General features: G+C 47.7%; 1 protein-coding gene and 1 long non-coding RNA gene across 2 annotated transcripts in view; one reads left to right on the top strand and one right to left on the bottom strand.

Annotated features, from left to right (window-relative positions):
• Positions 1-13,133, bottom strand: part of LOC119179727 (beta-1,3-galactosyltransferase 4) — a 33,908-nt gene that overhangs the window by 20,143 nt on the left and 632 nt on the right. The window contains exon 2 of the mRNA XM_075868949.1: positions 9,869-9,933. The gene's annotated coding sequence lies outside the window, so the exon portion shown is untranslated. The remainder of the gene's footprint in view (positions 1-9,868; positions 9,934-13,133) is intronic.
• LOC142767390 (uncharacterized) lies at positions 4,212-6,006 on the top strand. Its single transcript, XR_012884849.1, has 3 exons — positions 4,212-4,302; positions 5,158-5,271; positions 5,567-6,006. It is a non-coding gene; the product is annotated as an uncharacterized LOC142767390 (long non-coding RNA).

The following is a 13,133-nucleotide window of genomic DNA, read 5'->3' as shown; positions in this document are numbered from 1 at the left end:
AATTACATCGTGAGTGTTAGGAGCATCCCCGTGTCCAAAGGGAAAGTCGTCTTGTTGCGTCGCTCGGGTCGACGTCCACGCTCACATATCCCGCTTGATGGGGCGTCTCAGGCGTTCGCCGTAGGCTGTTCAGAGAAACTCACAGGGTCCACCTCCTATAAGACAACTCGGAAGTGCATCGTTTAGGGGCGAGGCTCCCTAAGGCGTAGGTCTGTCTACCCCTTGTATGTATGTAGTAGTACGTAGTCACCAGTGGCACATACCCGTTCTATAGTGGGTATGTGCCGCAGGGGATGCGAAATAGGAGATGTTGGTACCTGGAGTGTTCACTAGACGGACGCACGGCAAGGACGGACAGACAGACTAGCAGACGGACAGACGGATGGATAGACGCGCGGACGTATGGACGGTTGGACGCATGAACAGACAGACAGACAGATGGATGGATGGACTCACGGACGGACGCATGGACAGACGGACGGATGCATGAACAGACAGACGGATGCATGGATTGACGCACGGATATTCGCGTGAACGGACGGAAGCAAGAACGAACGGACGCACGGAAGCACGGACGGGCTGACGGACGCTTTGCCCCACTCATCATCCTTCACTCCGTGAATATGCTGGGGTTTTTTTCTTCACATTCGGTGTACTAATCCTTCCTTGGGTTGACGTCCGCGCGTATTTCGGTTGAGCATTGCCTCGGTGATCGGTACAACCTTGGCCAAGCGGTAACGCGTTGTGATGACTTCATAATGATGTCGCACATTTCGGCAATCTGTATGGCGTCATCACATGATGACCTTTCTATAGTGTAGTGCACACGAGTGAATTATTCTATCGTAGGACGGTACGAACAAGGAAAACAGTGTGTGAGTTTAGAAAAAAGTGTTCAACGATTTTGAGCACTTGTTGGCACTCGACTATGGGAGAGCAGAAAGCCGTCCCGGTGTAGGTAAGGAGGAGAATGTTTAGAACAAATGTTTGACGATTTAGAGTACGTACGTAGTACTTCAATATGATAGAGCATTAAGCTGTCCCAGTTTCAACAATATAAAAAGAAACCAGTAAGTGATTAGAAAAAAAAGTGTGTAACGATTTATGGCGAATTTCATTGCGAGAACAGGAGTAGAAGGCCAGGGCAGGGAGAAGCGAAAGACCAAGCACTGAGAACAGGGTCACTCGATCTTTTACCGGAATGAGGTACGCTCCCGGAGAGCAGTTCAAAGGGTGACCATGTGATCAAAACATTCCCAGCCCCGGCATGCTGCCTGATGGGCGGCAGAAAAATACGCGTGAAATTGGTCAGTCAGTTGTTCTTGATTATCTTAATACATATTATGTTCGTGCAGCGACGCATTCGGCAGGTGCCCAGCTATCATCGTCATCAGCCGTAAAAAAAGAAAGAAAGAAAGAAAGAGCGGAACAGTGGTTTCAAGCAACGCATGGTTGCTTCATTGCCGCCACACGCCGGTTGAAGAAACATTCCGAGGCAATGTCGTTGAAAAACCACGCGACTCTTGGCACTGCGCCTACTCCGCTTTTCAGGCGAGAGCACGACAAACTGCACCTGGCTGCTCTAGGTGCAGCGAAAGCCCTCTCGCTCTGCCGATGGAAAACAGTGCTCCTGCATCTGTCAGGATTATCATGTTTCAACGAGTCAGGATTATCATGTTTGCACCAGTCATATATATCGTCATCCATTGACGTCACGTAACACCAAATTTGTTATATGCAGAGCTAGCAAACCGGCCGCGAGCACATCATGAAGATCCAATATATTCGAATGTAGCGTTGACGCGCGCGCACGCTAGGCACAGCGACGCAACGTTAGCAAAACACGAGCACTCTATAGTCTGACGCCAGGCGCGACCAGCGTCCGTCAGCGTGGTCCGAAGGCAACCGGCGCGAAATGCGACATGTTGCACTTCGCGCCGATGCTTTCTCCAGACAACGCTGCGTCTCCCTCTTTTCGTGACGGAGGGACACTGGATGCACTGAAACGCGCATGCGTCAAAGCAACGCACCGTGGCGTGCACCTGCGAGCGTATGGCAGGACCGGCGCGTGGCAGCGGCAACGTTGGCGTGACGCGACGAAATGAACGCCGGCCAGCACGCGCACCGCGTCATGTCGAAATGTATTGGCGCCTTGACTGTGGCATGCAGTCATGTTCTCAGATGACACGCATATCGTGATTATCATGTTTGCACCAGTCACATACCTTCGACATCCATTGGCGTCACGTAATACCATATTTGGCATATGTGAAGCTAGCGAAACGGCCGTGAGCGCATCATCAGTGTGGCATGTAGTCATGTTGTTACATGACACTCATGTCGCGATTATGATGTTCGGACGTGTCATTTACCCATGTCGTCCGTTCGCGTCGCGTAATACCGAGTTTGGTACATGTGAAACTAGCGAAACGGCTGCGAGCGCATTATGGGCGTAGCAAGTAGTCATGTTGTTACATGACACGTATCTAATGTTTGCCATGTTTGCACCGGTATCATACGTTCCTCAGCCATTCACGTCCCGTAATACCAAATTTAGTATAAGTGAAGCTAGCGAAATGGCCGCCAGCACATCATGAGCGTAGCATGTAGTCATGCTGCTACATGACACGCATCTCATGATTATCATGTTTCCACCAGTCACATACCTTCGTCATCCATTCATATACTGTATTACCAAATTTGAAATATGTGACGCTAGCGAAACGGCTGCTAGCGCATCATGAACGTGTCATTAGTCATGTTGTTACATGACACGCCATGTCATCATTTCCGTGTTAGGGTCTGTCGCTTGTGTTCGCCATGCAATCATGCCATACCATACCAGTTTTGCAAGATGCTATGTGAACGAAACCACCGCAAGAACTGCAGGACCATGAAATGTAAATTATGACATTCATGACATACATGTCATGATTTTCATGTTATGACTAGTCAGATATGTTCTTCATACAGTCATGTTATGTCATACTAAGTTTGGTATCGATACCATTATCGAAACGGCCAGGAGAGCGAAAGGTCGTAGGCGGCCAGCTAGATAGATAGATAGATAGATAGATAGATAGATCGATAGATAGATAGATAGATAGATAGATAGATAGATAGATAGATAGATAGATAGATAGATAGATAGATGGATAGATAGATAGATAGATAGATAGATAGATAGATAGATAGATAGATAGATAGATAGATAGATAGATAGATAGATAGACACGTTTAAGGTCGCTGAAGTTCGCTAAGAAATGCTTCGCATTGAAAAGTTGTTAACGATTAAGAGCGCTTGGTACTCTACTTTCAGAGACCAGAAAGCCGTCACGTGGTCCTCGCATTGCATGAATCGTGTAAAGAAAATGGCACTCCAGTGCCCATCGCATCGTGCAATCAGAAAAAACTCCCAAGCATTTCCCCGAGGGTGAACATGGTTAAGTGCGAATACACGGGGTGATGCTATGAGGGGTATTTATTAATTCGCACTATTATATTTATTAGTCACACTATGGTGCCTTTATGGTGTAATGGTTCCTGGGAATCGCAATTTGATCCCACGGGGGAGTTTACGTTAACTCACTGGCGAATGCCAACGGATTTTAACTTTACTCCCCCTCACGACCCGCTCTCGACGGGAGACTGAGAGAGAAGGCGGGCGCGCGAGAGAGAGGGGTGCGCGCGCAGCTGCAGCGAGCGAGGAGAGCGGAGGAGCGAGCGAAGGGGGATATCAGCGTCGCGTCCGTGGCTTATTCGGTAGAGCGTCGCGCTGCGGCCCGCCAAGTCCTCTTTCTTTTAAAGATAGAGAGAAGACTGCGGACGCCGCCGACGGCGGTGGATGGTTTGGGGTCGCTTATAAAGTGTATTCACACTTAAAACGAGATGAACGATTTAGAGTACTTGGTATACTCTGCTATTGGAGAGCACTAGGCCCATAGAGAAAGAAGAAGACAAGAGAGGACACTCCGCGAAACCTGGCCTCAGGAAGTGCGTCACGATTACGTAACCAGCTAGTGCTCTCATCAAACGTCAGAGGGCGCAAGCGCAAAAAAAAAACAGTTATAATCAATGAAACAAAATTGTTTTCACAAAATAATAATTATACGCCCGAATTAGGTATGTTCTTTATACATAAAAACAATTTATTCAACACACCTTACGTGATTATTTTTCTTCAGTCATACTGTCATAAACACCATCCACCCAGCGACAAGCCCATGCATGACTGGCAGCGAGAAGCTTTCGTCGCTTTCGACAACGTCGGCTGCGTCGGTGTTTTCGTGCGTGAGATAACAGGTGAGGCACGTTTTCAAGCGAAGCTTGTTGAATGACCTGTTGTTGGTCTTGTTCGGTCATTTTTTTTTCAGAAAACGGTTACACCTGTGCGAATAAGACACCATGAAACAAACATAGAAAGATGCACACACACACGTTGCGCTTCGTGTGTGCGAGTTTGTTTCTTACGTGGCGTCTCATTCAAGCAGTTGTAACCTTTTTCTGAAGCTTGTAAGGACTGGGAGGTTCGCTAAAAAGAAAGTTTGTGGCTCTATGCGGCGGCTAGACGGGAACATTGTGCAACGTATGCAGTATAGCAAAGGCGGCACGGCGTCAAGCCGAGGCGACGCGTGCTGCGTCTGCCACGGACGCGAGCGTCTGTAGGCTGAGCATAGCTGGGCAGCTAGGTCATAGGCTCGGTGCAAAATATTGAGAAGCGTTCGCTGGGCCTCGCATGCTTCACGACACGTTTCCCGAAGGCTCGCAACACGAATAATTCTTGGTGTGCCGGAGGCAAATCTGGACTAGCCAAGTGGCCATTATCTTCGTTTCTTCGCTAGCCTTGTGCCACTAGTGCAAGCTGCCCACAAATTTTTTTGACGTTTCCAATATACTTTTACCGCACAAATTTTAACTACGATTTTTCTTCCCAATGTACTGTGCTGATACTGCGTACGCATGAAGGTGTTCTAAAGTTCCCAGGCCGCGATACCATTGCATTACAAGGGATAGCGGCCTGGAAACTTCTGAAGATCTTTGTACGTGGTCTTGACGTATATCTTTGCAAGTCAGAGTTTTATGGGTCAGAGATGTATCACTGGTTTTGTATTGTGCATCGATTAGCTAATCATTCAAAGGGGTTTGTTGGTTCCGCAGGCCGCTCGCAAGATTGTTCCGACAGCACTGTCTAAGGCACCGAACAAGCTTCACAAGACCCTCCAGAAGATGTCTCCGCCAACAGCTCCACGTCTGAGTGCCCTAGAGAAAATGGTGACTATGCTTTTATTGCAGCTGTTTTTAATGTGCTATTTTATGTTTAGGACATTCTGAGGAAACTATCCTCAAAATGACACTACGTGTGCACTTACAAAATGTAAGGGTGGGCTCTCAGTGATTTTCATTTTTTTGTGCATTGTCAACATTGTGAATGGTTTGTTTTTAGGTAGTGGAATCGAAAACTTTGCACCACAGAAAGTTGTGCACTTTGGGTCTGAAAGAGCGAGGAAAGTGCTCGTATGGGATTAGTTGTTCTTCGCTTTTACATCCATTTTTTTGTTTATTGCAGTGCGTTCCTGTGTGCCAGCGACAATGTCTCCATCAATGAAGTACAAGCAAACCATTAAACATCTGCAAGCCAAAGTAGCAGCACAGCGGAAAACTATCAAAAGACTGCGGAGACAGCCTCACCAAACTAACCACTCATTCGTTGCATACATTGTTTTGGTTACCCGCTATGAGGAGTAGGGACACTGTGTATTCGCTCGAAGTGATTTGCATAACCTTAAAAAGAGTGTTGGGTATCCTGTCTGTATTTTTGTAGCAAATGCGGGCGAACTGTACACTTTACTGTGGGTCGCTTGGTCACTGTGTATGCTTTATCTCTCCAGCTCAAGTAATATATCGATAACAAAACCGCTTGTTGAAATGTCTTCGAGCGGGTAAGGAACACAGTATGAAGTGGGCACAGTTCACGTTATCACGCTTTTTGTATTTTAGCTTCTCATCAACCTCCTCATCTCACCCACCAAAATTTTCAAAAGAATACCCAAACTTGTAGCGTTTGACGGGGCTGCGGACGCTGCCATTTTATTTTTATATAGCTTGTGAGTGATAACGTACGATGTAGAGCCTTTGTGAAAAATAATGAGCCAAAGTGGTTTCCTTCTGCTGTTTATTAGCCCTGTAATACCGCTCTCGTAACAACAATTAAGGTCCACAATTCTGGATAAGTGATGACTACAATCTATTTTAGCTCGCAAGCGTCACAGCAACACCCAGACGCAAATCACTTGGAATCTTAAGTTTTTGATGATAAGAAGAGCCACAAGACCTGCCAGTGTTTAGCATAAAGTTTGTCTTTCACGTAGTGAGCAAGCTGCAAAGCCCTACATTTCTGAGGACAAGCAGGCATCAAGTCTGCTTTTTTTTTTCATTTTGGGCTAGCTGTTCTTAAGCACAGCCAGCACACTGCAGCTTTGCCTTTCTGCTATATTGTGTCGTGTGGTTTCTGTGCACTCTTTTTTTCTATGCATTATTTTGGTTAACCCCAGGCGTGATTCGCTACTTCATTGCTGTGTATATGTCACTTCTTCCTTCTTCTTCAGCATTGTGCGCTGTGTTTTTGCCATAGATCCTTACTTACCCACGGGCCCGGTGTGTCATACTTCACCAGCTTCTCGGCTTCTGCCAACTCTAGCAATGTGTGCGTTGTCTGTGTTCTCTCTGTATTTGTTACAATATTTGTTACAATTTATTTGTAAGGCGAGATGCATTTGTTGTCTACCTTTGTCATATTGTGCTTTTTATATTCTCAGACTCTACCTTGCCTTTGAATAAAACATTGCGGATACTCTGTCTCTTTGACTGATATATACATTGATCACTTGTTCCAAAAGAACAAGTGAACAAAAGAACAAGAACAAGCGCGATGAATAAAATCGTAGTGAATTATCACTACCTGCATCTCTCTTTATAATAACTTAATCGAAATAAAAATAAAAAAAAATAATTATTCAAAATTTGCGCCAGTGAAACCGAAACAGGAAGTGCACGCCACTTGCTCTCACCAACCACCAGGTGTGCTAGGGTTGATTGGGCCGCTGGGGTCTACGGGAGTGTCCGCTCTTCACCTTTTATTTCTCTATGCTAGGCCGCACCGAGGGCCTCAAATCAAAGGCCATAATTTGTGTTTATAAACAGTGGTTAACGATCTTAGAGTACTCGGTACTCCACTATGGAAGAGCTGTGCGCCGTCCCCAAGTCCAGTGACGCTATCTTATTGCGTTTTTAGATCCCGACAGCGATTGCAACGCAGAAGGCTTCACTAAAAGCGTCCTCCACACGGCATTCAGTTTCATCCCGCTAACAGTGAAGAATTAAGGGTCAGAACAGACGAGTTTGAATTACTTTACGAGATCACAGCGTAGACCATTGATTCACCCACAAAACCTTTTATTTGTTGTCAGCTTAGAAAAAAAGGGAGGGAGACTATCGCGCTTTTATTATTGGGACGTTGCGCACACGTTGTGTACGCTCGCAAAAGTCTAGCCCCCCCCCCCCCCCCCCCCGTAGAAATCCACGCATCTCCACGAAGCAAATGATGAAGAGTAGGCGAAGCTAGGTCGTAAGGTCCATAATGTCTACGTTGATGTCACCGACTAGTATAAGGGGTTTGTGCTTGTAGACGTTTTATACTGTTCTGTCAGAATTATGATTGTTTATTCTAAACCTTTTTTATATTCACATACACATGCGTCGCCTATGGCAACGGTTTTCTAGCCACCATGATTGCAGAGAGTGGGCGTGGACGACACTGAGCTATGTCCCGAAGTCTGTAATGTGTACGTTGAATTTACCGAAGGTTTGCGCTTTTAGATGTTTTATAGGTCTCCTCGATTTGGCTGCACTTTTCAGACGTAGTTCACAGAACTGTCTTGCCAGTGCCGCGCCAGTTTCTCTGGGTGTTGCTGCGGCCTGACACAAGTGGTTTCGGTGCAGCAGTCAAATCAAGGGCTAAAAGTGCAGCCAACGAGAGACCATTTTCAAGTAATCCCACAACGCACCGCGGGCGCGCGGAGCACCGTGGGAAAAGTTGGTACGCCGAGGGAACCAGTCCTTCCTCCGCCTGCTGCTCGTTGGTGCCGTTGTAGCACAAAACGAAAGAAACATGCCACCGCTTGTTGAATAGGGTCCGAACGCAAACCTGCATGTATATCTACGCATGAAATGCGAAATGAAAAACGCAGTCAGTGCAAGGATCACTGGACGGTCGTACTACGTAGAAGATGAGCGGTATGCGAGTTGTTGCGCGCCGACACATGTGACCAAAACATATATAAGTGGTTATAACACAAGAAATGAAAAGTGCCGACCCATAACTGTCTCTCCTTATAAGGACACCCCAACAGGTCAGCACAGGAATGGGGTATGGGGAATAAAAGATGTAGGGAGGGAAAGATTGGAACAGAGAAAAGAAAAAGAGAGGCGAGGGTCATTCGATCTGCTTCCCGCAACGGACTCACAAGCCCCCGCGCGCCATGCACAGCTGACCAGGAAAGCTCCCAAGGGCCGGAGAGGTATCGTCATCGAGAGGAGGACAACGGGTTGGATTGGCGCGTCGTAGAAAGCGCGTGAGGCACTCGCCGAAGCGCGTAATCTCTGTACGGAAAAAAAATTGTGGTCCGTAGCACTCACTAAATAAAACATGCTCGTCCAGAATGTGAGCTGGAACACGGAATTCATAGTTTTTAACAATTAGCTGCTCATAAAGCGCTGTGCCTTTCGCTACCCTCGCGGTTTGATTGGGTCGTTAACGCAAGTATGCAGAGAAGTGTTACAGCTAAAGAATTTTAGAATTTTTATGGACAAGTCACGCGCTGAAAATAAGAGTAAACAAACGTGTTTAACAAAAAAAAGTTCTAAACGTGTTGAAAGACGACGGGGTGGAACTGGAATTCAGGCGAGATATACCTTGCTTTAATAATTTGCGGTTTCTTAAGTGTCTGCTTAAGTGTCTGCGGGGAATGTTTGCAGGCAGTATAATACACATTGAGTGAAACAACTACTGAATTTGATTGATTGATATGTGGGGTTTAAGGTCCCAAAACCACCATATGATTATGAGAGACACCGTAGTAGAGGGCTCTGGAAATTTCGACCACCTGGTTCTTTAACGTGCCCTAAATCTGAGCATACGGGCATACAACATCTCCGCCCCCATCGGACAATGCAGCCGCCGCAGCCGGGATTTGATCCCGCGACCTGCGGGTCAGCAGCCGAGTACCTTAGCCACTGGACCACCGCGGCGGGGCCCTACTGAATTTCGCGTTGGAGCATTCAAATGGTGTTCAGTGAGGAATAATAATATCGTACCTACGCTCGGTGAAGAAAAAAAAAACTTGGGCTCATTACATGAGCAATAGTTTGCATCTGCAAGAACTCGTGGTGTCCTGCCTGTATATTATTGCATCGGTTTGTGAACAGCTCATTTGCACATGGAAAAAAAAAAAGATTAATTGGGATGATCTTCACCCGCGAAGAAACTAGAAATGTTGCAGTTAATCCATGCGTATACGTTTTGCACAGTCTCAAAGGAAGTTAGGAAGCGATACCAGGTGAGGGTAGTGTTTTCCCCACCATACGCTTAGTAACACTTCTTCCACAGAGCGCAAAAGGTCGGAGAGCTCTGCAGTATACGTGGGCAGAACAACATACTACGAGAGGCATGCCAATTTTTCTTTCAATTGCTGTGCAAGAGTTGCCAATTAAATTCATCTTGTTTTAACATACACAGATCAGTCAGACTGGTTGATGTATCAACACGCACACAAAGCATCAAAATTCATTGAATGAAGCCATCTCATCTCACCTTGAATGTTGAGTAATTCAAATGCAATTTCACGTTTGAAGGTCTGGTAACCTGGCAGAGTCCACCTAAACAGAACACGCGAGAAATATCGGAGAGATATCATGGAGAACACCGCACCTTGTTTAAGTTGATTAACCTTCGCTATCGCTACAACACAAGAAACTTAACTTTATTAATCAACTGTGAACACGCAGCTCGGTTGTTAGTCTTTCGTGGTAGGCCTCTCTGTGACATACGCGATGCACCTGAATTTTCTCATATATGTTTGTTAACACTTGCGATAACTTTTTAGTCGTGAGCGAGCGTTTCCGGTGTGCATATTTCTTCCCTTTGTCGTACTTTTTTTTTTGCTCTGTATAGGTTATACTCCAACCTGCAGTTGCGGTGTCAAAGGAAGTTGGTAGATGTATATTTTGTGACCGGAGAGCAGTGGTTTTAGGCAATGTATCGCGACGTTGCTATCGCTATTTTATTTTAAGAAGGTGCGCTTATTTCTAAAGCACTCTTTAAATATACCAGAACCGTACAATGTATACTAGTAAACAGCATCAAAGGACATGGATTGATTCCTAGTGCATCCGAGAATTCATGGACAGTGCTTGCACTTTTTAGGCAACGAAGTTGTACTGTTTTTTTTTTTATTTATGACGAAGCCGGAAGGATAGTAATAATTAATTGACGGTCTAATTTTGACGCTTCTCAGCTGGTTGAACGTGGAGGACAAGTGCAAATCGTTGACATGCCATCGCATTTATGACGAAGCCGGAAGGATAGTAATAATAATTAATTGACGGTCTAACTGACGCTTCTCAGCTGCTCAGCTGGATGACCATGGGGGACAAGTGCGAGTCGTTGACATACCATCGCACCTAAACACTGCTCTTTGTGAGTGAGCCACGCAGTAATATATCACAACTTGCCGAGTTCACTTGGTTTGAGAAGCGCTGGCACGGTGCAAACGGAAAGTTGAAGCGTGAGGCCCACGCGCTCGTCGCGGCGGCTTCTGCGGCGGCTTCTGCGGCGTACCAACGTTTCCCACAAGCGCTTGCGCGCCCGTTGGCGGCTCTAGTGGGCTTGAAAAAGGTCTGCCGGAAGCTAGTGCTGAAGGGCCGATGAACTCGATCAGCATCACGTCAAAGCGAGTGCAGAAGCACAGGTGGCGCGAGTGGCACTCGCCCAAATCCATGGCCTGAGCGTCCTTTATTTATAGCACTGTTGATCAACTGCAGAAAGTTCAGCCGAGTACAGGATACCTTATAGGTTGTATTCACGTGACGTCAGCTTGGCGGGCGCGGCAGCGAAAAGATCGCCAGCTGTGCTGGCAACTGCGTGGCCAGCATTCCGAAGACCACCGTAGCGGCGGCCGGCAGCATACAGGCAGTTGAGTGCGGCGGTTCCAACAGGTGCACACAAGTTACTCCGGGGACGTTGCTCTTGTTTTATTAGAGACGATAGTCTTTTAGATGCGGAAGCATCTTATACTCGCGCCTTGTAGTGTGCCGTCCGCGCCGTCCGCACCGCTTCTCGAACATTCGACAGCTGACGCGCGCGCATGCGCCGTCGCGCCGTCGCCCACTCTTCCACCATCTGTGCATCCCTTCCTCCTCTACACACCGCGCGTGCTTCACTCCTCCACCATCTGTGCACCCTTCCTCCTCTACACACCGCGTTCGACATCTACAATTCTCCTGATTCTCCAGTGGACGCGCATGTGGCGTCGCGCTTCGAGAACATTCAACAGCTGACAGTGCATGCGCCGTCGAGCTGTATATATACTCAAGGTCGGCGCTCGCTCGCTCAGTTGCCGCTCGTCGGTTGGTTTGTACGGCGCGTCGACGTCCAAGGTCGCGGTGAAATGAATTCCAACGAATCCACAAACACAATGATCGACGTCCCTTCGACCAGCGCCGCCCTTTCGCATACGTGTGTACGTGTTCACTCATTTAACACCCCCTCCTACAACCACGTTAACCAATTTAGCCATCGACCCAAGTAAGTCGCAATTTAACACCCCATTTCACAACCACGTTAACCAATTTAGCCATCGACCCAAGTAAGTCGCACTTTAACACCCCGTTAACCAATTATATGCTCCGCATCCTCCTCAGTGTTCCCCCGAGGGAAGCTGCGGGCAATTTTTTTTGGAGACCTTCGACGCAAAAATCTTGCTTTGCCTGTCTGTCTGTCTCTACATTTGTCTGTTAGTCCGCCCTTAACGGTTCCGGGCTCTCTAAACAACACCAGCCGATACTCCAAACGGCTGAACCCATCCGAAACGGTCCACCAATGTTGCTCAAGTTTCAGCGTTCATACTTGTGCGATTGTCAATTAAAAAGCAATTATTGCGCATATCTGAGGCACGATAACACGCCAATATTATGTTTGTGCGACTTTTACTAGAAACGGCATACGTAAGTAATTCTAGGGACCGTATAGCGTTTATCAGGCTGCCCTGACCATGCAACGCTTGCACGAAAAGGTGAGTGTTTCCAGCGCTTTGCTAAGACGACACGGGGTTGGCACCTACCCGTCGCCGTGCGTTCTACACCTTATCACCTCTGAGACGGGCGCGCACGCCCGTCTCAAAGGTGACGTACCTGATTGGAGACGGGCGCGCACGCCCCTCTCCAACCAGTTACGTCGTTCTCAGTCTCACCCGAGCACGCACGCCATTGGCTGCGGTGTGAGTGACGTATAGTTCTCACCGTGCGTCACAGCCGTAGCGCCGAGCACGCGCGCCAGTTTCTACTAAGGGCATGCATACGGGTATGCCATGGAAAAAAAAAACTTGAAAAGAGTGCTGACGTCGGAAACGTGAGAGAGCTCGCATTCGCCGGGCCGATGGATGTTGCAGTCCGGGCACAAAGAACAGTCCCGGAAGGCCGAGTGGCGGCAGAAACTGCAGACCGATAATCCGGCAGGCAGCCTTACAAGCAGCGCTGAATCGCGAACGGGAATGCAAGCGCCGGTGGCAGGCGGGCCCCGCAAACCACGTCACCGAGTTAGCTCACGAGGTCAAACGCTTGCAACAACGCCACGCACTGCGGGCTCGACGAAGTTGACGTCATGATTGCGGTAGCGTGTTCGCCATGGCGAACGCCCACTTCCTACGGGATTTGCTCCGGCGGCACTTTGGCTTCGACTGCGAAGCCTGTGACCGCCTGGTCCGAGAACAACCACTGCGATCAACGCATTGCGAAACGCATTTGACCGCTCATTGCACTCCTCCGTGACCATGGTCATGCGAGGCACAATGTCCTGCATG

The sequence above is a fragment of the Rhipicephalus microplus genome, chromosome 7 (genome assembly GCF_043290135.1).
Source record: "Rhipicephalus microplus isolate Deutch F79 chromosome 7, USDA_Rmic, whole genome shotgun sequence".
NCBI lineage: Eukaryota > Metazoa > Arthropoda > Arachnida > Ixodida > Ixodidae > Rhipicephalus > Rhipicephalus microplus.
Note: the sequence above shows the minus strand (reverse complement) of the source record. Positions and strands in the feature narration are given on the sequence as shown.